General features: G+C 43.9%; 1 long non-coding RNA gene across 2 annotated transcripts in view; it reads right to left on the minus strand.

Moving 5' to 3' along the window:
• Positions 1–221: 221 nt before the first annotated feature.
• Positions 222–25,723, minus strand: part of LOC149441204 (uncharacterized) — a 32,402-nt gene continuing 6,900 nt past the window's right edge. For both annotated transcript variants that reach the window (XR_016307425.1, XR_016307426.1), the window contains exons 2-7: positions 22,930–23,053; positions 21,579–21,720; positions 19,943–20,042; positions 19,402–19,562; positions 13,606–13,729; positions 222–465 (exon numbers count right to left, since the gene is read on the minus strand). This is a non-coding gene — a long non-coding RNA (uncharacterized LOC149441204). The remainder of the gene's footprint in view (positions 466–13,605; positions 13,730–19,401; positions 19,563–19,942; positions 20,043–21,578; positions 21,721–22,929; positions 23,054–25,723) is intronic.

A 25,723-nucleotide genomic window follows, 5' to 3' on the forward strand; every position in this document is an offset into this window, starting at 1 on the left:
GGGCGCACACACGTGATGTCATGTTGCTGTGAGGACCGCCCTGCTCAGCGGCAGATCTGTCATTGCAGGCTGGCGGTCCAGAAGGGAGCATTTTGGGGCCGTTCTCGGACTGTGGTCCGCCATTTAGTGACCGCTGGTTTAGATACTGAGCAAGTCTATTGTAGCTAACACGAATAGCATTTTGTTTGTTCACCACAAACTAGAAGAAAAACTACAGCAGCCAGTGGGAAAGGTCTAAATTTAATAAAATTAAACACTGCACACAGAAATCATGACTACGTACATGAAGGTGCACAGAGCAGCAATGCAGGATGGATGGATGGATGGATGGAATGAGTCTGTTGGCGACTTTTACTGCAGTGATCAGGAGGGAAGGAGGATGGGGATTCTGAGGTCATGGAGCTTCATCCCACTGGGCACAGCATTCATGGTTCCCAGGTAGTGACATGGAGTCTTGCGCTCCATCTGTTGGAAAAGAGAAGAAGAATGAACAAATTGAATTGACTGCAGGAGGACATGACACAAAAAAGAAGAGGATTGGAGCGGTTTGCCTTAAAAAAAAGTACAACCTTACATCACTTTAAATTTATCCTGTATGTTGATTAAAAAAAGAGAAAATCAATGTTTCCTGTAATCCCTCACCCTTTCCCAACAATTCCCCCCCTTCAACAAGCACCAGCATGACTTCACAAACACCACTCCTTCGGGGCTTTACTTTCATTTCCAACTGAACAGATTGGCTGAGGAGCAAAAACCAGGAAAGTATTTGCATTTGTGGAGGTTGGCATTATGGTGAACCTGTCGCTTTATCCTGAATGTGCAGATTAATTTAACCTTCATGCGTTTACTTTGCAAGGAAGAATGAAGGTTGAATTTTATCAAAGAGAACCTGTCACCCAAACACCATGGAGAGACCCATCCTGTGCACAGACCCAATACACAGCTTATTAGTATAAAATTATGGATGTACTACAAGCCACAATGTTAATGCTGCTCCCTGGGCAATTCACAGGCTGTATTTTATTAAATATTAGACCATCCTAAAAGCGTGGTCTTCCACGGGGCTAGGAAATGCACAGTTGAATAGGGACCCATCCATCTTTCAAAACAGCTCTTAAATTTACCCATATATTAGAAACAATGTGAAACCCCCCGGAAAAGCAATTGGCTGGAAAAAGACATTTGATATACCGTATTTTTTGCTCCATAAGATGCATTACCCCCCCCAAAAAAAAAAATGGAGAAAAATGTCTGTGCATCTTATGGAGCGAATATGGAGCAGCCGGTCTGGTATTCCTGCTGCCGCCGTGTCAGAATACCTGGCCGGCCACTCGGCTCTTCTCTGCAGCAGAGCCCTTACCTGTTCCTCGGTCCAGAGCTCTACAGTCTTCTCTCCCAGCACCGGCATCTTTAGTGTGGGCACCAGGCTGTGACAGCCGGGTGCCCACTGCGCATGCATGAGAAGTGTTGCTCTCTGTGAGTGGTCCAGCAGTCTTCTGGGACCTGTCAGTGTCCCAGAAGACGGGGAGGGAGGACAACTCAGTGCAAGTGGGAGTGGGTACCTGCTACCCCTCCCTCCCCAAAGGTCTGCAGTCTCTGCTCATCCCCTGTACTGTGTCCGCAGTCTCTGCTCATCCCCTGTACTGTGTCACCAGTCTCTGCTCATCCCCTGTACTGTGTCAGCAGTCTCTGCTCATCCCCTGTACTGTGTCAGCAGTCTTTGCTCATCCCCTGTACTGTGACCGCAGTCTCTGCTCATCCCCTGTACTGTGACCGCAGTCTCTGCTCATCCCCTGTACTGTGACCGCAGTCTCTGCTCATCCCCTGTACTGTGACCGCAGTCTCTGCTCATCCCCTGTACTGTGACCGCAGTCTCTGCTCATCCCCTGTACTGTGACCGCAGTCTCTGCTCATCCCCTCTACTGTGTTCGCAGTCTCTGGTCATCTCCTGTACTGTGTCTGCAGTCTCTGGTCATCTCCTGTACTGTGTCTGCAGTCTCCGGTCATCTCCTGTAGTTTGTCCGCAGTCTCTGGTCATCTCCTGTACTGTGTCTGCAGTCTCTGGTCATCTCCTGTAGTTTGTCCGCAGTCTCTGGTCATCTCCTGTACTGTGTCTGCAGTCTCTGGTCATCTCCTGTACTGTGTCTGCAGTCTCTGGTCATCTCCTGTACTGTGTCTGCAGTCTCCGGTCATCTCCTGTAGTTTGTCCGCAGTCTCTGGTCATCTCCTGTACTATGTCCGCAGTCTCTGGTCATCTCCTGTAGTATGTCCGCAGTCTCCGGTCATCTCCTGTATTATGTCTGCAGTCCATTGGGTCAAAATATTTTTTTTCTTGTTTTCCTCCTCTAAAACCTAGGTGCATCTTATGGAGCAAAAAATACGGTATATCCACCTGTGTCTGTCTGGGTCTCTTCCCTGCCGAGTAACCACCAGCTTATCACTGACCATTCCTGCAAACTTCCAGGAATCTAAAAAAAAAAAACAAAAAAAAAAAAACACTTAGCTTAACACTTAACACAAAAAACATAGCTGGTGTCAGTGAAAGGAATAGTCCATCACTGATGGGAGGAATAATACCTCATTGTTGGTCAGAGGGAGGAATACACCCTGTTCCAAATTATTATGCAAATTCTATTTAAGTGTCACAAAGATTAAATATTTTGTTTTTCAGTTTAACTCATGGATGGCATTGTGTGTCAGGGCTCTTTTGATCACTGAACACAATCTCGGACACCTGTGATAATTAGATTAGCAGGTGAGCCCAATTTAAGGAAACACTACTGAAGGAGGGCGTTCCACATTATTAAGCAGAGCACCGTTTTCAAGCAATATGGGGAAGAAAAAGGATCTCTCTGCTGCCAAAAAGAGTGAAATAGTTCAATGCCTTGGACAAGGTATCAAAACATTCGATATTTCACGAAAACTTAAGCGTGATCATCGCACTATTAAGAGATTTGTGGCTGATTCAGAGCACAGACGGGTTCGTGCAGATAAAGGCACATTGAGGAAGATTTCTGCCAGATCCATGCATCGGATCAAGAGAGCAGCTGCTAAAATACCATTACATAGCAGCAAACAGATATTTGAAGCTGCTTGTGCCTCTGGAGTCCCACGGACAACAAGGTGTAGAGTCCTCCAGAGTCTTGCAACTGTGCATAAACCTTCTATTCGGCCACCACTAACCAATGCTCACAAGCAGAAACAGCTGCATTGGGCAGAAAAATGCATGAAGACTAATTTTCAAACAGTCCTGTTCACTGATGAGTGTCGTGCAACCCTGGATGGTCCAAATGGATGGAGTAGTGGATGGTTGGTGGACGGCCACCCTGTTCCAACAAGGCTGCGACGTCAGCAAGGCGGTGGTGGAGTCATGTTTTGGGCCGGAATCATGGGAACAGAGCTAGTCGGCGCCTTTAGGGTCCCCGAAGGTGTAAAAATGACCTCTGCAAAGTATGTGGAGTTTATGACTGACCACTTTCTTCCCTGGTACAGAAGGAAGAACTATGCTTTCCGTAATAAAATCATCTTCATGCATGACAATGCACCATCTCATGCTGCAAAGAATACCTCTGCATCAATGGCTGCTATGGGGATAAAAGGAGAGAAAGTCATGGTGTGGCCTCCATCCTCCCCTGACCTCAATCCTATTGAGAACCTTTGGAGTTGGATCTGTGTTTAACAGATGAGGCTGAGCGCTCCTTACGTTGGACTCGCCAGAAGTGGTATTGCAAAGCTAACAAACCAGACTCTATGTTGGCCCGTAGATTGCGTTCTTTTGCGCAACACCCTAAACCGATATCTTTACGTACTCGTCACAATACCCTTACGAGCAACCCAGTAACGGTTTTAGAGGAGTTCCGGCACAGACTAGCTAAACTTTACTCTGATCCCACCCGGGCTGACCCTCAGTCTATTTCTGACTTCTTATCTAGTTTGTCATTACCTACTTTAACACCGGCCCATAAGGATCTGATGGATCGCAATATCCAAGTATCTGAAGTTTTGCAATGTATAGCGGAACTGAAAACAGGCAAACGCCCAGGTCCTGATGGATACACGGCACTATATTATAAGAAATTGGCTGATGTGCTCGCTCCCCACCTTGCCGCTATGTTTAATGCGGTGAAGGGAGGTTCAAATTTTTCCCCGGACTCTTTAACTGCTAATGTAGTTATGATCCCTAAACCGGACCGAGATCATTCTTCCTGGGCTAATTATAGGCCTATCTCTCTTACCAATATCGATATGAAGATTCTTACTAAGATTTTGGCTACTCGATTGAATTCCTTCCTTTCTCGTCTGATTAAAAAGGATCAGGTGGGATTTGTTCCCCATAGGCAGGCCGGAGATGCCATTAGACGTATTTTACAATTGCAACATTTGGCCCATACTCGTAAAATCGATATGATGCTCTTATCCTTGGACATCAACAAGGCTTTTGACACTTTATCCTGGCCGTATCTCCTGTCGGTCCTCCATCGTTTTGGCTTCGGTCCTTCCTTCTTGCGATGGATCTCTTCACTATATACATCCCCTCAAGCGAAGCTTAGATACTACGGATTTGAGTCTTCTACGTTCTCGGTTGCTAGAGGTACTAGGCAGGGCTGCCCGCTTTCCCCTTTACTTTTTATCTTAGCCCTGGAACCGTTGGCAGAAGCAATCCGTGTACATCCTGATATTAAGGGAATCGATGTGGCGGGCTCCCAACATAAATTATCGTTGTTTGCGGATGACATATTATTGTCAATCTCGAATCCGGGGATTACTTTGCCTAATTTACTAGCAGTTCTTGATTCTTTTGCCACCCTCTCAGGTTTACACGTCAATCCAGCTAAATCAAGAGCTATGTCAGTTACCCTCCCACCATCACTTCTGACTACTTTGAAGCAAACGTTCCCCTTCCAATGGCTTTCGGCCTTACCATATCTAGGAATTAAGCTTACCCCGACATATGATGGACTGTATCAGGCTAACTTTCCCACTGTTTTTCATGAGTTGACTGAGCTTTTGTCCTCTTGGTCCCATTTCCCGTTATCATGGTTTGGCAGAATTAATGCAATCCGTATGACCTACCTTCCTAAACTATTATACCTATTTCGTGTTCTGCCAGTTTCAGTACCTTCGCATATATTGCGTATACATCAGCGAAAACTTTTGTCCTTTATTTGGGGCTCCTCTCGACCTAGAATTAGCAAGCACATTTTATTTGCGCGGCGGAATGCGGGCGGGTTATCTGTTCCAAATCTCCAGTCCTATTATTTGGCGGCTAACATTGCCCCTTTAGCTCATATTCATGCTTCTCACCATTTCCCCCTGTGGGCTGTAGTAGATATGATGGACTCTCACCCGATACCGCTCCCCTCCTTGCCCTGGCTCCCTAATGCTCAGCGTCCATCTAATCTTAGCCCAACGCTGACACTTTCGCTTCGTCTTTGGGATTCTATAAAATACTCCGCTGGCCTTATCTCTCCTCATCTGCCTCTGCTACGTCTATTGCATAACCCATTATTCCCTCCGGGTAAGGATAACCCTAGACAGTTTGTCTGGTGGCAGACACATGGTTTTTATGATATTCATTCACTCCTATCCCCCACCAGAATAATTACCTTTGACACTTTGCGTTCTTCTTATAACATTCCCCTCCGAGAACATTTTGGTTATCTTCAACTTCGTCACTTTATTCATACTCTAATACGTACGCATCCAGGACCTTACCGTTTATCCCCTTTTGAAAGCCAGTGTAGACATAGACCTCATGCTCCAGGTCTGATCTCCCTGATTTATTCTTCCATTATGTCATATAGAACCCCTCCGGTTCGTTCCTACCATCAGCGTTGGCAGTCGGAATTAGGGGGAACCCTGGATCAACAAGACTGGCAGCTCATGACCCAAACATTATCTAAGTGTTCCAGGAATGTTATTATTCTTGAGAATGCCTACAAAATTCTATACCGATGGTTTTATACGCCTGCCCGTCTAGCTAGTTTTATTCCTACCTATTCCCCGGTTTGTTTTCGGGGATGTCAGCAATTAGGTACCATGGCACATATCTGGTGGACTTGTCCTAAGGTAAGCAGGTTGTGGATTAGGGTGTATGCCCTCCTCCGCACTATTCTTCATACAGACATTAAGCGTAATCCATATGAAGCGCTTCTATTTAAACCACCAGAGGGCCTTCTCCGCTCTGAACGGCAACTGGCATCACATTTATTTATGGCAACTAAGTTGACGATTGCGAGGGCTTGAAAGACTCCTGTTCTTAGCTTTGAGGCTGTCAAAAACCGGATGAACTTCATAATGGTCAATGAAAAACTGACGGCCATATTATTGGATACCCATACAAAATTTCTGCAGATATGGCGTCCCTGGCTGGACGTAGCCCAGCCCTCGAGATTCGACCAGTCCCTTCTATCGATATGAGGATGGATTCTGCTGTGATCCCCCCGGGGCCCCTCCCTCTCCCCCCTTTTTTTTTTTTTTTTTTTTTTTGTTGTGTGTCTGTGTGTGTTGTCCATGTCTCTCTACTATTTGTCTTTTTCTACTCTTCTGTTTACTCTGCTCTTAAACATAATTTACGGATTGTACCTCCTGTTCTCTACGCTGCATTCGTAAGGCTATTTATGCAATCTAGATTTCTTTTTAAATTCTAGGTCATGAATATGTGCTGTTTTTTGATGCGGCCTTTTCTCGGGCCTTTCCTGTTTATTATAATGTTGATATAGCAATACTTCCCTTTGGAGTTTACATTATCATTGCCCACAAAGGTCTGTTGCCCGTTCTCTCCCAACCTCCCTCCCCATCCCCTCCCTCCGGGCACCTATGTAAACTTTTCCGATTTTGCCTTTATTGATGCATGCCTTGCACCAGCTTCCCTTCATTTATTGTACTATGTAAATGTTGGTCATTGAATTTTTGTTACGATTGTCTGTTCATCTTTGCTTATTTTTCAATAAAGCTTTTTGTAAAAGAGAACCTTTGGAGCATCCTCAAGCAAAAGATCTATGAGGGTGGGAGGCAGTTTACATCCAAACAGTAGCTCTGGGAGGCTATTCTGACATCTTGCAAACAAATTCAAGCAGAAACTGTCCAAAAACTCACAAGTTCAATGGATGCAAGACTTGTAAAGCTGCTATCAAATAAAGGGTCCCATGTTAAAATGTAACGTGACCTGTTAAAATGTTGTTAAAAGTTTGATTGAAATAGCTTTTGATTTCAGTAAATATGCTGCAAACACAAGAAACTACAATTTTCAGTTCTTTACAACCTATAAAGTGTTTTGAAACTTACTGTGCGGAATAATTTGGAACAGCGCATTGTAAGTGTTTTAGGTTTCAAAAAAATCCTGTTATCATTAGGAGGTTTGTTCAATCAAATTTGAATTGTACTCTTAATAGTTGATAACATGAGAATTATGCCGACTGTTATTTACATCAATTATTTAGGTAAATGAGAAAAATATCATTTGCATAATAATTTGGAAGTCCAAAGGGCTAGATAAAGGCAAGTAAAGGACTGGATATGGCCCTCGAGCAGCAGTTTGGAGACCACTGGTCTAGGGAGTAGTGATGGACGAATTGGAAAGCACTTAAATGTGTTCAACAATTCACAGGATAAAGTAATATTTGAGCAGGTAAAGACTTAACAACTGGGACTTCTAACCTGCCCAACTGACTGTAGGTTGGGAGATCAGGGCACACTCACTCAACATCATAAAGCAACTGGAAATGACAGGATTCTCCCAATTAAGTCTTCTTAAATGTAACCCATTGGAATTCTGCACCACAATCCTTTTGCAGGGTTTTAACACTGAAACACTGACAATCCCTGTTATTTCCCCACCCTCCCCAATAACTGGCCCTACAGCCACTGCTTATTTTTAGTCAGGAGCAAAATAGAAGTATCATCGCCCATGCCATGTATGAATGCGAATTCACCCTGCACTGCAATATGGTAAATGTCTGCAAGCAATATCCATCTGTACTATCGCCCATGCCATGTATGAATGCGAATTCACCCTGCCCCAATAACTGGCCCTACAGCCACTGCTTATTTTTAGTCAGGAGCAAAATAGAAGTATCATCGCCCATGCCATGTATGAATGCGAATTCACCCTGCACTGCAATATGGTAAATGTCTGCAAGCAATATCCATCTGTACTATCGCCCATGCCATGTATGAATGCGAATTCACCCTGCACTGCTATATGGTAAATGTCTGCAAGCAATATCCATCTGTACTATCGCCCATGCCATGTATGAATGCGAATTCACCCTGCACTGCTATATGGTAATCTATACTGCTTTTAAAATCCACCTCTAACTGAAGCCGATTCATGGCTATCAATGTTCTTGGTAATTCTTACTGCTTCCCAAATCTTTACGGCTACGTTCACACTAGCTTTGTCAGCAGGCGTCAGACAGGCGTTTGGGAAGTGTTTTTAACGTTTCTCAAACACCTATGAATATTCTGCACATGGCAGCACACAGTGCTGTTCACACTGAAGCGTTGCGTCGCCGCAAAACTGACGCCTCATGTTGAGTCAGGAGGAGTTGAAACCTCCCATTCAAGTCTATGGTGACGCTCCTCAAACGCCTGGGCGTTTGTGGAGCATTAATACCATTAAACTTCATTATAGGTGTTTGTGGTGCGGTTTTAATGCTTGGTAAATGCCTCAAAAACGCTTCCCAAATGCCTGTCAAACACTATAGGAGCGTTTGGCAAGAGTTAGAGATAAGTCAAGTGTGAACGAGCTCTAACTCTGTCCATATTACTGTGGTGTTTATTTTGCTCTTATTGTCTTACCCAAATTTATGAGTTGATCCTAATCTTTACAACTCTGCCCTCCTGCAGTCTTTTTGTCCTCCTTTGGTGTGAGAAATTTGCCCTGCTAGCCATGTGTCTCTCCTATGCATTCCTCATTGATTAATTGGCAATACCCCCACCCAACTCAGTAAAAATTTAGACCTTCCTTAGGGGAGGCACAGCCAGAGGCAGCACAGCCATGGGTAGCATTGGCAACTATCATCTTGGATTAAGTATTGAGCATTGCACTTTGGCTCTGCACTTCAGCAAAACCACAGCAGACGACTTCAAATACTAAACAGACTACAGGTGACCTGTTTCCTCTTCCACTCTTTCATCTCTTACCCAGTCTGCTTCTTCATCTCACCACTCTGTAACATGCACTCCCTACTCCTCCTTCTCACAGTTGTATCCTCTCTCTTCAAACTCTCTCTCCTACACCCCTCTTCTCCACCCCACAACTCATATATATCACCCTCACTCCTACCTTCACCTTATTACTGTACTCATCAACTCCTGCTAATTCTGAACTCACATCCTAATAAAACCTCCAGGACACTGGGACCTGTCCCTCCATATAAGTCACACTCCCATATTACCTCTCTCACCCTTCTGCATCTCCTAACATCTGGGAGACATTTCCCAAATCCTGGGCCACCATCTTTCTCATTTGACCAACACACCTTATCCTCGAACTGCGGCCGCAATCCACACAATCTGGTTACTATTCCTCTTCTTTCTAGAACCAGCCTCCCCTTTTCCTGTGCCCTTTGGAATGTCTGCTCTGTCTGTAACAAACTCACTTCTGTCCATGACCTTTGAATCACTAACTCCTTTAACCTACTTGCAACTATGTAAGGGTGTGACGCATGGATGAATACTGACATCTAATGTTAAACTATATTGTGCCTGTAATATGCTCTTTGGTCAGTAGATGGCAGCAAAGTACAAGAATCGATTTTGTAGTGACTTTTGCTAAGACAAGATAAATGCTTATTTACCCTATAAAGTTTCATGAATACTAATTTAGGGGCCGAGTAGGACCCTCAGAAGGGTCATAGTGAACTGTAAATGCAGGTTTGAGGGTGCAATTAAGAAATGACTTACTGCATCACAAACTCTGAGGAGGAAGTGGAGTCTGGGTCTGGCTTTTGGATGCTGAGGACGTCTGGAGAATCTGTGTGGGGCCTGGAAGAGGATTTACGGCTCACAGTGGAATCTGGCAAGGGCACCTAAGGAAGATCCACAACGAGGCCAGGAAACAAGTGACTGTGTGGTCTGGTTCCGGAGTGGGTCAGGAGAAAACACCAAGAGCCTGGCAGGGAACCGTAAGTGCGGCTTTGCCGCAGCACATCGCACCACACGTGGTCAGTGACATTTTATATATACCAGAAAGTTACAAGAGACATACTCCACTTTCCTTTGGATTACAAATAGTATTGCGCAATACTTAGGGTGCACCCCAACGTTATATCTTGCTCAGGAACATTCAGGCGCAGCCAGGCTGCTTTCTGGACATTGGGGAAAAGTCCGCAAGTACGGGGTTAGTGTTAGACAGTATTATTCTTACTGTATGGTTATGCGCTGTTATCATTCTGTTTACGTATGCTCAACTACATGATCACTATAACTCTTCAGTAAACGTAATTGTGGCATCGTGTACCCTCTGAATTTGTGGGCCCAGCCCTCGGTTTTCCTTCAACTACAGAAACCTGGCTTCATGAATCTGACTTTCCCTCTCCTGCTGCCCTTTCCCATGGTGGTCTCCTCTGGACTCACTCTTACAGGTCTAGTGGATGGAAAGGAGGTGGAGTTGGAATCCTCCTATCCCCTCAAAGCACTTTTCAGGACCTCCCTCTCCTCATTTGAAGTTCACTGTATACGTCTATTCTCTCCAATTTCTTTAAGAATTGCTGTGATCTATCAGCCTCCTGAACCGGTATCACGCTTCCTTGTTGACTTCTCTGCCTGGCTGCCTTACTTTTTCTCTTCTCAAATTCCCACAATCATTCTTGGTGACTTAAACATCCCTGCTTATCTTAAAACTCCTGCTACCTCTAAACTTCTGAGCCTAACCACTTCTATTGACTAAAACAATGGACACATGCTTCTACTCACTCTAATGGGAACTGCCTCAACCTTGTATTCTCCTACCTATGCACTTGTCAGGGATGCGGGTGTGACCAGAAGTGTGTGGACTGACACAGGGAAACGCAGGCTTCAGATATGGTATAAATAAGACAATTTATTAAGACTAACAATACAAATATAAACGCAGTGCACCAAACACCAAGCTAACACAAATTCATACAACAAGGTAAAACAAACCCAAACCTAAACTGATATAGATACACAGGTACATACACATATAGAGCACAACGTAGCCAGGCAGGCCGTGTCGATAACTATCGGGCAGGTAGGTACAGGAGGAGCAGGCGGAGAGTAGTCAGGTCACGAGCCGGGTACAGCAACTAACGGACAGGTAGGTACAGGGGGTCAGGCAGAGAATGGTCAGGGTCACAAGCCAGGGATCAAACAGGAGAAGTCAGCAGAAGTCAGGATTAGGCAGGGTCGGCAACAAGTCAGGCAGAAACAGGAACAGGAATGCAGGTTACAAGATACAGGGGCCCATGGAAAAACACACACCAAGGCACAGACTGCAGGTCTGGCCATCCCTTAAATACACCACCTGCAATCAGCCCCAGGTGATGGCTAATTGCCGAAGTGAACCTCTGGTTGTTGAGAGCACCCGCTGGCCAGCCCTGGTACTGCAGCCCACAAGGCAGGTGAGTCCCACCACTATTGGCAAGTCCATTCCTGACAGCACTCTTTGCAACCTCACCAACTTTTTTCCGATCTCTGATCACTCCGTTATTAGCCTCACTCTCTCCTTGGCTTCCAACTACCAGTTACCGGTAGAAACCTTCGTTATCTTAACCCTTCTCTTCTTTTTTTCGGCAACAGATTGTCTCTATGACAAAATCTCAGCCCTGTCCTGTCCCAACCTGGCCACTTCTGTCTACAACAGTTCACTGTCATCCACTGTGGACACATTGGCCCCCCTCACTACACACAGACCTAGGCCCTAACCGCTACAGCCCTGGCAAAAAGACAATACCAGATGCCTCAAAAAATGTAGCCATGCTCTTGAGCGTTTATGGCATACGACTAAGCCCCAGCAAGACTTCAATCAATATAAATCTGCCTTTCAAAAATACAATTCCTGTCTCCACACTGCCAAACAGACCTATTTTATCACTCTCATTAACACCCTCTCACGCAATCCCCATCAACTCTTTTCTCCATTTAACTCTACTTCATCCTTTACCTCCAGCCGCTAACTCACTCACTGCCCAGGAGATCGCTAATCACTTCAAAAATAAGATTGATACAATTAGTGACGAGATCTCTACTGTACAGATATCTCCCTCACCCTACACTCCTTGTCTACCTGCACAATCTATACTTCCCTTGGTTAACCCAGCTACTATAGAGGAGGTTGGTAAACGTTTCTAAAGCCTACCTAACCACCTGCCCCCTGGACCCTGTTCCCTTGCAAATACTTCGGTCATCCTCTGGCTCTATTCTTCACTCTTTAACTCGTATCGTCAGTCTCTCCCTTTCTACTGGCATCTTCCCCAACTCTCTAAAACATGTGCTAGTCGCCCCCATACTTAAAAAGGCCTCACTGAACCCCAGCAATCTTAGCAACCTAAGACCCATCTGCTTACTCCCTTTTGCCTCCAAACTCCTTGAATGTCTAGTCTACAACCAGCTGAGCTGCCACCTTATTGAGAATAACCTTCTCGTTCCCCTTCAGTCTGGATTTCACCCACAACACTCCACAGAAACTGCTCTCCTAAAACTCACAAACGACTTACTAACCGCGAAAACCAATGGTCACTATTCCGTACTCTTGCTCTAGGACCTCTGTGCTGCCTTTGACACAGTTGGCCACCCCCTCCTCCTCAAAAAAACTCTATTTACTTGGTCTTGGTGACTGTACTCTCCGTTGGTTCAAATCTTACCTATCTCACCGCACCTTCAGTGTCACTTACAACTATACTTTCTCCTCTCCTACTCCTCTCACTGTCGGGGTCCCCCAAGGTTCTGTCCTTGGACCTCTCCTAATCTCGATCTACACTTCTTCCTTGGGTCAGCTGATAGCTTCCCATGGTTTCCAATACCATGTCTATGCTGATGACACACAAATCTACCTCTCTACTCCTCAGCTCACCACCTCAATTCCCTCACGTATTAACGATTTACTAACAGACATATCAGAGACAAATCAGACTGGATGTCACACCACTTCCTAAAACTCAACCTATCCAAAACCATTTCTCAGTCAGGATCAATAGCACCACTATCAACCCATCCCTGAATGCCAAAGTGCTAGGGGTAACCCTGGATTCTGAAATATCCTGTCAGGCCCACATCCAATCCCTGTCCAAATCATGCCGCCTCAACCTCCGCAACATCTCCAGAATACGCCCCTTATTAACAAAATGATGCCACAATGCTCCTAATTCACTCTCTGATTATCAGTACAATTTGCACTGTTGTCATTACAGTTACAAATTGTATTGTAACTGTAATGTCAACCTTCATTTTGTATAGCGCTGCGCAAACTGTTGGCACTATATAAATCCTGTATAATAATAATAATAATCAGAGAATCTGTCATTCAATAACATTTTGTTGGGGTGGTTACTGCACTAGCTATTGAGTCACAGAATAAATCCACAACACTTGCAGTCAGGACACCGGTACACCACGATCCAAACATATCAACAAACTTACCTTGAACACATCCTAGTTGTGGTCCAGCGTGAAAAGCACCAGCAAGTCAGACGTTCCCTTGGACAGATTCTTGGGGACGACAATTGCTCCAGAGAACTTTCTCTTTACAGTCATTCCGTTTTCACTTTGACAACAAAAATAAACATATTAGTTATCTGGAAGAGCATCAACCCCAGCACTGCCCTCATATTCTACCATGGACAGGAATACAATCAGTTTGATTTAAAATTCCAAACACTTGACTTCTTATGAACAGTTTTCATATTTCCATTGTCTTTAGGATGTATTTGGGTGCATTTATTTTACATTACAATTTAAAGAAGGATCGAAGTCTACACTCAGAAACCTGCAAGTTTAAAGGATAAGTTCACCTATTGTAAAAAAAAAAAAATAATAAATGCACGTGTTTTTTGCAAGCACCAAAAATGTGCATTTATTATTATTTTACATTGCATTCTGTAAAGTATTGCACCTGTGATCATCAGATTGTGGGTGCAATGCCAGGTTCCAGCAGGCTCACAATAAGCTGTCTGCCCGTACCTGGGCAGAAACGGGTGTGGAAATTTTTGAAAAAACTACTTGTTCAGGGACTAAATCGGTCTCCAGGTCTACTTGTCCTGACTAAAAAATAAATATATTTTAACCAAAACACTATTTAAATCTGAGGTGCTTTATGGACTGTCTGGGGCTTTTAAAAAAAAAAAAAAAAAAAAGGGACTTTATGGCGAATTAAACGTTTAATATTTTTAACATTGCACTCTATATCTCCTCCTCCCCTCCCTGCCTGTCTCCGGCACCGTACCCGGGGACTAGCAGGGAGGGAAGAGACCTTGCAGTGTAATGAGCACTGATTGGCTGCTCCTCAGAAAATGGGAGTGTTGGACTTATCCTTTATCACTTTCACTGCCAGAGCCATTTTTGCGTTTTTTGTGCACATTTAAAAAATCATTTAAGGCCTGATTACACAAAACTCTTAAACATTATATATTTTGTGAAAGCAGAGACCCTAGAAAATAAAATGGCAGCAGTTCCAATTTTATATGTCACATGATATTATCACAAAGATCTATGAAACTTAAAATTTCAGTAAAAAATCCACTTAATTTAATTTCAGGGCACAAAACGCAATAAATTATCAGATTTTCTTGTAAAATATAAAAGATGAGATTGCATCGAGTAAACAGATATCCAACATGTCAAACCTTAAATTTGAATGCACGCGTGAAAAAGGTCCCAAACTTCAGTTCCCTATATTTTCTATAGGTGACGCTTTTAAAGCTCCTTATAGGTCATCAGTTTAGCGTTACATAGGAGGACTGGTACTAGAATTATCGCTCTCATTCTGGTGTGCACGGCGATATAGAACATGTGTATCGCACTTGACGTTTTGATGTGTAGGTGCCCCAGCGCATGCTTTTACATTTGTGTGTGCGTACATATGTGGGGGTGAGGGGCATTATATGCTAGGGTGTAACTTACATTTTTAAGAAATACATTTTTTTTTTTTTTGTTAAATCACATAGGGGACAAAAAGTCCCCTATGTGATGATTTTGGGTGACAGATTCTCTATTTTGAGACATCCAGGATCTAAAAGACCCTGCATGCCTCCCCTGTGCTCCACCAAGATCAATAACACAAGCATCATTCCCTCCCCTCATGCCAGGGTACTAGGTGTAATCCTAGACTCCCATCTGTCCTTTCAGCCCCAAGTCCAGTCACTGTCCAAATCTTGTAGACTTCACCTCCACAACATCCCCAAGATACGCCCGTTCCTAACCTCAGAAACCACTAAGCAACTTATCCACTCCCTTGTTATATCTGGCCTTGACTATTGTAACTCCCTCCTCATTGGCCTACCTCATCACAGGCTATCCCCTCTTCAGTCTATCATGAATGCTGCTGCCAGACTCATCCACCTTACTAACGTTCTGTATCTGTCACCCCTCTCTGCCAATCCCTCCACTGGCTTAACGTTGCCCAACGGATAAAATTCAAAACATTAACAATAATGTATAAAGCCATTTATAACTCTGCCTCAAATGACATCACCAATCTTGTCTCTAAATATCACCCAAACCGTACTCCCTGCTCCTCACAAGACCTCCTACTCTCTAGCTCCCTTGTCTCCTCCTCCCATGCTCGTCTCCAGGACTTCTCCAGAGCTTCCCCATCCTCTGGAACTCTCTACCCCAATTTATCAGACTATCGCCTACTCTGCAAACCTATCTCTTCAGGGAAGCCTATCCTTCCCTCAAATAATACTGGAATCTTCTACTCTTCCAACCAGTTCATCCCCCAAAGTTACTACCTTTTGTACCACTAGCCCCTCCCTCCTAGATTGTAAGCTCCAAGGATAAGGCCCTCCTATCCCTCTTGTATTGAACTGTATTGTTGCTGTATTGTCTCCCGTTATATTGTAAAGTGCTGAGCAAACTGTTGGCACTATATAAATCCTGTATAATAATAATAATAATAATCACATTCTTTCCTGGCAGGGCCGGATTTAGTTTGTCTGGTCTGGGGGTGCAGTAAAAAAAAAAAAAAAAAAAGTCGGGGGCATAATGTTTACACACATTTTATCCAATCCTCTCTTAGCTCCCTACAACTCCATGTGGCTGTATTATGCCAGCGTTTTTCAATCTTCAGATCCAGCTGAGGAAAGCTGGGATTGAACAGAAAATAAGTCCAGCAGTGCATGTAGCACACCATTGCAATTGGTTGTCACGGTCAGGTTGTGCCTAGCAGTGGAAATGGCTTAAAGCAGGATGAAAAGAACCTGAGCCTAGTCCCAGTATACAGTACACTGTACACATATGGCACAGTCCTTGTACCCACAAAATGCTTCTAATTTATATGCCACAAGTGACAGTCTCACAGTAAGAACATAAACCTCAGGGCAAAGGAGTTAAAAAGAACCCTTCCTTTACATTTGCTTTTCTGCACCCAAAAAGGTATTGTTTTGCCTCACTGAGCATATCTTAAAGAACTTCATAACAGGTTGCCGACCAGCCACAGTACATATACTTTTTTTCTTTTGTTTAGAAAAAATTAGTCTTAGCCTTGCATTAATTTTACTAAAGCTCTTATTATTAGCGTTTGTATTAAAACCACAAAAATGACCACGGAGTGTGTAATTGTGGGAGAGTCTGCGCCTACACTGGGTACAATACTATCACTGAATTCTCTGAACACAGCGCACTAAGCTTTGCAGCAGCTGTAAAACAGTCCTGCTGCCACCCTGTTCTCCACAGAGGGGGAAGTTAAGGATATATACAGTATCTCACAGAAGTGAGTACACCCCTCACATTTCTGTAAATATTTGATTCTATCTTTTCATGTGACAACACTGAAGAAATGACACTTTTCTACAATGTGACGTAGTGAGTGTACAGCTTGTATAACATGTAAATCTGCTGTCCCTTCAGAATAACTCAACACACTGCCATTAATGTCTAAACCGCTGGCAACAAAAGTGAGTCCACCCCTAAATGACAAGGTCCAAATTGGGCCCAAAGTGTCAATACTTTGTGTGGACACCATTATTATCAAGCACTGCCTTAACCCTCTTGGGTATGGAGTTCACCAGAGCTTCACAGGTTGCCACTGGAGTCCTCTTCCACTCCTCCATGACGACATCACAAAGCTGGTGGATGTTAGAGATCTTGCGTTCCTCCACCTTCCGTTTGAGGATGCCCCACAGATGCTCAATAGGGTTTAGGTCTGGAGACATGCTTGGCCAGTCCATCACCTTTACCCTCAGCTTCTTTAGCAAGGCAGTGGTCGTCTTGGAGCGGTGTTTGGGGTCGGTATGTTGGAATACTGCCCTGCGGCCCAGACTCCAAAGGGAAGGGATCATGCTCTGCTTCAGTATATCACAGTACATGTTGGCATTCATGGTTCCCTCAATGAACTGTAGCTCCCCAGTACCGGCAGCACTCATGCAGCCCCAGACCATGACATTCCCACCACCATGCTTGACTGTAGGCAAGACACACTTGTCTTTGTACTCCTCACCTGGTTGCCTCCACACACGCTTGACACCACCTGAACCAAATCAGTTGATCTTGTTGTCATCAGACCACAGGACGTGGTTCCAATAATCCATGTCCTTAGTCTGCTTGTCTTCAGCAAACTGTTTGCAGACTTTCTTGTGCATCATCTTTAGAAGAGGCTTTCTTCTGGGACGACAGCCATGCAGACCAATTTGATGCAGTGTGTGGCGTATGGTCTGAGCACTGACTGGCTGACCCCCTTCCCATTCAACCTCTGCAGCAATGCTGGCAGCACTCATACATCTATTTCTCAAAGACAACATCTTGATATGACGCTGAGCACGTGCACTCAACCTCTTTGGTTGACCATGGCGAGGCCTGTTCGGAGTGGAATCTGTCCTGTTAAACCGCTGTATGGTCTTGGCCACCGTGCTGCAGCTCAGGTTCAGGGTCTTGGCAATCTTCTTATAGCCTAGACAATTGTTTGATAAAAAATTCCTCCTGCGCTGTAATGGACCCCAAACCCTACCTATCAGCTGCTTACACTCAAACTGATACCCAACCAGTGCAGAATAAATATTAAACAATAGTGCAGCGCTAATAAACTGAATCACTATAAATATTGCTACATGGGCTAAAAATGCCAAACACACCTACATGTGAAATAATGATATTGAAAACATGGAAAAAAAATTAAAAAATGAAAACATATGAAATGTGAAAAATATGACACATCTTAAAGTGACCAAATCATCTTAGTGCCCCACACAAGTGCCAGCAAATAATATTGGAATAAAGATAACAAACATAAATCACGTGATAGTGCCACTTCAAATCTCATAAATGTACAAACGCAGAAATATATAAGTCCAATATGAATAATTCAGTGATGCAACATACACATACACACGCAGCTGGAGTGGAAAAGTGTGTTGGCACTTACACGATTGAGCACCAATTGCACATTGCATGTGTATGTTGCATCACTGAATTATTCATATTGGACTTATATATTTATGCGTTTGTACATTTATGAGATTTGAAGTGGCACTATCACGTGATTTATGTTTGTAATCTTCTTATAGCCTAGGCCATCTTTATGTGGAGCAACAATTCTTTTTTTCAGATCCTCAGAGTTCTTTGCCATGAGGTGCCATGTTGAACTTCCAGTGACCAGTATGAGAGAGTGGGAGCGATAACACCAAATGTAACACACCTGCTCCCCTTTCACACCTGAGACCTTGTAACACTAATGAGTCACATGACACTGGGGAGTGAAAATGGCTAATTGGACCTTGTCACTTAGGGGTGGACTCACTTTTGTTGCCAGCGATTTAGACATTAATGGCTGTGTGTTGAGTTATTTTGAGTGGACAGTACATTTACATGTTATACAAGCTGTACACTGACTACGTCACATTGTAGCAAAGTGTCATTTCTGCAGTGTTGTCACATGAAAAGATAGAATAAAATATTTACAAAAATGTGAGGGGTGTACTCACTTCTGGGAGATACTGTATTTGCCAACTAATTCAAGACCAAGAAAAATACAAGTGCCGCAGGACCAAAACAGCAGGGACGTTTACCGACATGAATAGAAGGACCTTCCACCAATGCGTTTTTTCTAATATACCTGCTCTATGTGCAGCACATTGGGGTGTATGGATTATGAATGGCACACCCTTACATTGTACAGCAGACCGCAATGCACTGCACTACAACCAACATATACCATTTTATTGTGGGTATTGAGCCTAAAACACTTTTTCCCCGCTCACACTCCCACTCAGAACAGTACGGCACCTATAGGACTGATGAGGTCACAGCTCCTCATGTTCCTCTGGTTGGGGAATCCCAGCGGGCTGCTGACAGGAGGCCGGAGTGTAGAATTCCATGAGGTATTCACAACGACTTGGCTCCGACGTGGACATGATGACTGTTTCTTTACCACAGAACAATTTCACCTGCAGAAGGGAGAAAAATGACGGCATTTGCATGTCTTAGTCTGATCAAACACCTCATCACGATTGCTACGGTGCAACATACAGGGGGAAACACGCCTCCTCACACGTTCCCAAAGATTCCGAGTACAATCCTTCCACGTGGCTGTATGTGTACAGATGCACTTTTATGGAGACTACAAAACTGCTATGTAGCTGTATTTATAAAGTGACTGCAATGCTGTTACATAGCTGTGCAGAGTAGGCATAAGATATATGGTGTATGTGACCTTCTAGGTGTCTCGTTATCCTGTAATGAAGCCATACCCTGCACTTTGGTCACAGCAGGCAATGCCCCGCAATCCAACATGTTATTCCCATCGGTCATCCCTAGTGACACTCACCAATGTGGACCGGTTGGGACCCTGCCAACAGCCTGTGCCCTGGTCGTACTTCATGGCACTACATCTGTCATTTTCTGGTCCGGCCCAGGTGTTCCAGATGCTGTGAATATGAAGTCATAACAAAAAAAGAAAAATCACATTTACTAGAAGGTGCTCAGGAGCCTATTTGCCCATTTCCTGTGAGTCCGGTTCACACCAATGCACTGAATGAAATGTTATTTTGTGAAATTTTATTAAAGGACAAGTTCACCTTTTGTAACGTTACGTGTTATACCCGTATTCAAGGTGTAACATGTAACAAGTTACTTTTGCAGCAGCAACAAGGCCCCCCCCAATCCTCATTGTGTCAGCATGCTGCTGATCTTCTCCCCACACCCACCATTTTAAATAAACACGGCCTTGCGGCGCTCCGTCCACCCAGCCGTGTCATCCATTCACAGAATTTTGTGAACGGGAAAACTACAAGTACCAACAGCTTTTGCAGCTGACGGCTTATAGTCCTCAACCACGGCTCTAGGTAGTTCACTGCTCCTCCCAGTACGTGGTGATAGCAACACTGACATTCTGCAGGAGCCTAATATTGCACCCAGGTTGCACAAAAAAAATAAATAAAAAAAAAACATTTTTACCTTCAAAAACTTTCCTTTCTTTTCTTTTTTTTTTACAAAGAGCAGCTTATCCTTTGAAGTAAAACAAGTAAACGGTGTGATGCAAAATGTCGATGGTGTGAATGGATCCTACAAAGAGTGGGCTTGTGGATAGGAATTGTGTTCCAACACAATTGTGTTTTTTTTTTTACTTTAGGTACTTTCACATTTGTTTCTTACTCAAAACATGCATACAAATATCAATGCCATTGGACTCCATTGTTTTCACTTTTGTATAGAAGGCTTACTGCTGGCAGGTTTGGGGCATCCTCACAGTAGTAAAAATCATCATTTCTGAGCTTACAGAACCAGAAATAAACAAGTACTAACACGCATAAAATGACAACAAATGAAGAACATTTCCTTAAAGCACAGGAGAAAAGCTGCAGATTTGTGGCAACTACTGCACCGAAACACATTAAAACTCCAGCAGGTAAAAAAAAATAAACACCCCTAATAAGGCACCTTTCAAACCGTTTGGCTCCGATCAGCAGGGTATCTGCTCACAGATCGCAGTGGACTTTCCTCTGTGTGAAAGGAGCCTTAGCATTACTATTTTTGTGACCTGCAGGAGTAATAATGTTTCAGTGTGTGACCGGTCACATCCGTGCCCTTACAGTTTCTGTGGACACAGGCAGACCCGTCAGCTCTATGGGTGGCCAGGTGTAAATGGGCTCTCCTGTACCTCCCATCCAGTCAACAAAAATGAAAAATTATGCATTTCTTTTCTGTTTTTTTGCTTTCTGGACCTGGATGGCGGTAGGTGGATGTAAAGAGACACAAGCCCAATTACATCTGCCTGTCCATAGGGCTCCATGGACCTTCCAACCAGGTCTGCCTGAAAAACTGACAAGTGGACCTGATTGGAATGCTGGTGTGAAAGTAGCCTAACAATTACATCAGCACTTGCCCTATAATAGATCATACTCATCTGCAGCTTAGACCAAATTAGGGCTCATTCACAAAGAGAAAAAAACACAGTTATTTACCTGTTAACTATTTCCAGGAATCTTCTAGGACAGCTTCACATGAGAGATAGGCTCCTCCTACCAGGAAACACCTGATCCACTTTTTCCTAATAAATAGCCTCTCCACCCCTGAGATCCTCAGTGTAATAATATAACCGAAGGTCTAGGATAAAACACAAATATAACAGTAGGAATATCATATATCTAGTCCATTGTATGACAGAACACCAGCTTATAACTAGAAAAGCTACAATTTCTGGGGAAATTGTGTGAAGTGTTCTTGCCTCCACCAGTAGTCTATAACTGGAGTGGGCGGTGTAACTGGGTGGAGTGGGTTCCTATGGCAACTCACTCTACAGCAAGGCCAGAGAAGAGCGGTTAAAAAACTGCTCCAACTTGCTCACTTCACTGGCGCTTGGCCTCTTCAAAAGATTGTAGTTTAAAAATGATAAATCTGAAGAGCTTTATATTGTGAGAATCACAAGACCCAGCCCTACATTTTGTTGCATAGTATGTCTCTGAAATATTAAAAATGAAGGCACAGTCGCAGTTTAGAAATTGCCCTTCAAATTTGAGGTGGCTAGAGTGCAGTTTCAATGAATGTCAATGGGCGGCGTGAGTTGCAAACAAATGGTCATATTGTGAAGACTATCAGGACTATGGCCTAGCCGTGGACATTTTTAGTGGCAGCAGGGATAGCTGAACGTTTTGATATAAGATTTGTGTAGGTGGGCTTGAAAATGAGGGAGTGATGGCAGTTTACAAATCATGTCCTGATTTTTCAGCTCACACTCTAGCTTTTGTCAGCTCCCACTCTAGTTTTCAACATTCCGCCATTCATTCCTATGGGACCAATTTCACCACAAAAACGCTGATATTTCGTGAACCATTCGGCGAAACGTTCCACAAAGTAATAGCACACCAATCGGGAACAATCCGCACGTTTCGGTATATTACTGTCTATGTAGTGTAAAAACTGCGGGAGGAGTTAGGGTGGTAAATTTGGCAATAATAATAGGAATATATATGTGAGATAACAGTAAGTGGTTGCCATGCAAGAACACTTAATGACAGGATTCTCCCAATTAAGCCTTCCTAAATGTAACCCATTGGAATTATGCACCACAATCCTTTTGCAGCGGTTTAACACTGACACTGGTATTTCCCCACCCCCCACCGATAACTGGCCCTACAGCCACTGATTATTTTCAGCCAAGAGTAAAATGGAAGTTGATTCTAATCCAAGAATCTGTCATTCAATAACATTTTGTTGGGGTGGTTACTGCACTTGCTACTGAGTCACAGAACAAACCCAAAACACTTGCAGTCAGGACACCGGTACGCCACGATCCAAACACATCAACAAACTTACCTTGAACACATCCTAGTTGTGGTCCAGCGTGAACAGCACCAGCAAGTCAGACGTTCCCTTGGACAGATTCTTGGGGACGACAATTGCTCCAGAGAACTTTCTCTTTACAGTCATTCAGTTTGCACTTTGACAACAAAAATAAACATATCAGTTATTTGGAAGAGCATCAACCCCAGCACTGCCCACATATTCTACCATGGACAGGAATACAATCAGTTTGATTTGTAATTCTGAACACTTGACTTCTTATGAGCAGCTCTCATATTTCCGTTGTCTTTAGGGTGCATTTATTTTACATTACAATTTAAAGGAGGATTGAAGTCTACACTCAGAAACCTGCAAGTTTAACCACCTATCTACCGGGCACTTATACCCCCTTTGTGCCCCGGCCAATTTTCAGCGCTGTCTCACATTGAATGACAATTGCACAGTCATGCAACATTGTACACATATGACATTTTTATAATATTTTTCACACACAGAGATTTTTTTTTGTGGTATTTAATCGCAGTTGGGTGTTTTATTTTTGGCACTATAAACAAAAGAAGAGCAACATATGCAGCAATGATGGGCACTGATAGGCGGCGCTGATGGGCGACACGGACAACCAGCCCTGACTGCCGAAGCTGAATGGGTGGCATTGATGGACGGTACTGATGGGGGCCCTGCTGGGTGGTACTGAAGGGCACTGATCATCAGTGCCCTGATGATCATTGCCGATCTCCTCTGTGACAGCTGCCAGTTATCGGCAGTACTTTCTGCACGCTGTGACAGTGTGAGGAAAATGCTGCCGATAACAGACAACTGTATTTACACAGTGAACTGTTGTGTCATTGGACGCAGCTGATCATGTGGGAAAAGGCTGCTGTGATTGGCCTTTTACCTCATCATGTGATCAGCTGTCTCCGTAGGACACAGCGATCACGGAGATCGCCGGGTGCGTGCCCCTGATGGTGCGCGGGGGGCACATTCTGGGAGGACGTCATAAGACACCCTCCCAGAATTAGGTAACCGCGCTGTAGCCGTCATTTGGCTATATCACGGTTACCAAGTGGTTAAAGGATAAGCTCACCTTTTGTAAAAAAAAAATAAAAAATTAAAAATGCACGTTTTTTTTTTTTGCAGCCAACAAAAATGTGCATTTACTATTTTTGTACATTACATTCTGTAAAGTATTGCACCTGTGATCAGCAGATTGTGGGTGCAATGCCCGGATCCTGCAGACCCACAATAAGCTGTCTGCCCGTACTCCCATATGTCAGAAAGTTCCTACACTGCAGGAAGAATCAATGAACTACAAGAGTGCTCATCAGTGTCCTCGCAGCTCATTGAGAACTACAACCTGTCAGCCACAATGGCTGACAATACTTGTAGTCCGTTCATTCAAGGAAACTGAATGAATGACGTGGACATGTGGGTGGAGCCCTGAAGGGCCACACTGTTTTTAAATTGTGACAGCGGGTGAGGGAAGAAGCCCACTGTCATGGAGAGGAGCGCTGGTGGCGGGAGGTTGGGGAATAGGAGCATGGTAAGTGTTACACCCCAAATATGGGTGACATGCTCCGAAAGGTGCTTAGATCCTTTCATTTCTACATTGTTTTTGTTCAACCAGAGTGGCTCCAGGCAGAAAAGTACAACCTGAAGATGAACTGCTGAAAAACAATCTGGAATACATAGAACAGAGACATTTTACCTGCCAAAAGATTATTTATTTCTGTCTGTCCAGTTCTGAGAATTTCAAAGCTCTGTCACACTGCACAGCTCTGTCTAGCAGGGCAGTAGACCTGATTTTAATCTGCTGCAGTAACTTACAGTTCTTGCTCCTCCCTCAGTCTGAATGGATAGTGAAAGAAGCAGTAGACTGATGAGCTCACACCCGTCACTCTGCTCTCTCCTCCTAACCGCATGCCCCTTACACGAGTATTGCAGCAGAACTGATTCACTTCTTGTTCTGCGGCTTCTCTCTGGTCAAATCTGAACTCTGCTGTACAGGGATTTTAAGAGTCAAATATCAAGTCAAAGTGTAGGCACTTGCATCATTCAATGTAATAATTATATATAAGCAGTAGACGAGCACATAAATGCTGCATTCTAGTCCATGGGGCGTCATTTTAAATGACTCATTCAGGGCAGAGAAATATTTTTTAAAAATGTGAGAGCCCATAAAGCTGCCCGTACATTTCACCTCCCACAAACCTATATGGATCAGGCCATATGAGCAGAGATGCAGTATGGATCCTTTTTATGCAGGATCTTTCAGCTAGCAAGATCCTGTAAAAATGTCGGCAGCCGTCAAAGGACAAGTTCACCTTTCGTAACGTTAAACCCAAACTCAGGGTGTAAAATGTAATATGTTGTTATGATCAGACTGGGCCCTGTGGGGGATCTTCTCCCCTCTCGCTGTCAAATTTTTAAAACCGTGGCCGTGTAGGGCTCCGCCCACACAGTCACCTGTGGATGAGAGACTACAAGTCCCAAGAGCCTTAGCGGCTGTCAGCTTTAGTCCTCAATAAACTACTACTGTGCTGTGAAGTGCCGTGGTAGTTCATTCATTTTTCCTGTCAGTATATCTGTTGGCTCGTACATCCCTTTACGTGTAAGAAGATATACTAACAGATCTGCAGGAGACCCGCATGGCGCTGGCACAATGGTCTACGGGCTCCTGCAGACAGAAATAAGAAATGCACATTTATTTTACCTGCAAAAAAAAAAAAGTGCAATAATTATTGTTTTTTAAAAGGTGAACTCATCCTTTAAAGGATACAGTCACCTTTTGTAACGTTACACCCATATT

The sequence above is a fragment of the Staurois parvus genome, unplaced genomic scaffold, assembly GCF_062004578.1.
Source record: "Staurois parvus isolate SC_StPar_1 unplaced genomic scaffold, SC_StPar_1.0 ptg001014l, whole genome shotgun sequence".
NCBI lineage: Eukaryota > Metazoa > Chordata > Amphibia > Anura > Ranidae > Staurois > Staurois parvus.